The sequence below is a fragment of the Lepus europaeus genome, chromosome 6 (genome assembly GCF_033115175.1).
Source record: "Lepus europaeus isolate LE1 chromosome 6, mLepTim1.pri, whole genome shotgun sequence".
Taxonomy (NCBI): Eukaryota; Metazoa; Chordata; class Mammalia; order Lagomorpha; family Leporidae; genus Lepus; species Lepus europaeus.
In genome coordinates, this window is record NC_084832.1 from 24,697,401 (window position 1) to 24,698,323 (window position 923).

The window sequence follows — 923 nt, forward strand, 5'->3', positions numbered from 1 at the left end:
TAATCACAAGGGACTGACAGAGTCTACAAATTTACAAAGCAATAAATATATAAAGTTGTGAGGAAAAAAATCACTCACATTTATTTTACATATTTATATATTGATAAACAGATGTTTAGAATCCCTAGTAATACTACAAACACAAATTGATGCACTAATATTACTACTCTTTGACGCCATGTATTAGAGATTTAATGAGAAAACAAATCTTGTTCGCTTGTGGAAAACAATGAAGAATATTTCAACTGTCCTGTTAATTAATCAAGTTAATTTTGTAAAACTGAATGAAATAATTTCAATGAAACATTGTCCTTGTTTTCACATACAAGAAATTTTTTTACCAAATGGACAAAGCTTTATATGTTTACTTAATAACTTTCATATTCTATCTAAGGAAATTACTAGATGCAATATGGTGAGTTTATAAGTTGTGTATTAAACGAATAAATCTGAAAGCTAATGTCTTTTTTTAAACAAGGTTTAAAAATAAATCAGAACTACAGTAGGATTTAAATAATACATTTTACATGAATAGATATAAATTAAAAGTATATAAGGTCACATAAACCTGTTCAAAACATGCATGTAAGGAATTTTGTGTAGAAATAAAAAGTATGCAGATGATATGAAGTAATATGTGCTATCCGAGCGCAGTAACAATGTCGACACCACCAAGATCACTGATGCGCGGGAGAAAAAAGAAAAAAGAAAGAAAAAGGTGGCTGACACTGTGGTGTAGTGGGCTAAGCCTCCGCCTGCATCCCATATGGGCTCTAGTTCGAATCCTGGATACTCCCTTTCTGATCCAGCTCTTTGCTATGGCCTGGGAAAGCAGTAGAAGATGGTCCACGTACTTGAGTCCCTGCACTCCTGTGGGAGATCTGGCAAAAGCTCCTGGCTCCTGACTGGATCTGCCCAGCTCC

General features: G+C 33.9%; 1 non-coding gene across 1 annotated transcript; it reads left to right on the forward strand.

The window, feature by feature from the left end:
* Window positions 1-615: 615 nt before the first annotated feature.
* On the forward strand, window positions 616-688 carry LOC133762645 (small nucleolar RNA SNORD24). Its single transcript, XR_009866315.1, has one exon. It is a non-coding gene; the product is annotated as a small nucleolar RNA SNORD24 (small nucleolar RNA).
* The last annotated feature ends 235 nt before the right edge of the window (window positions 689-923 follow it).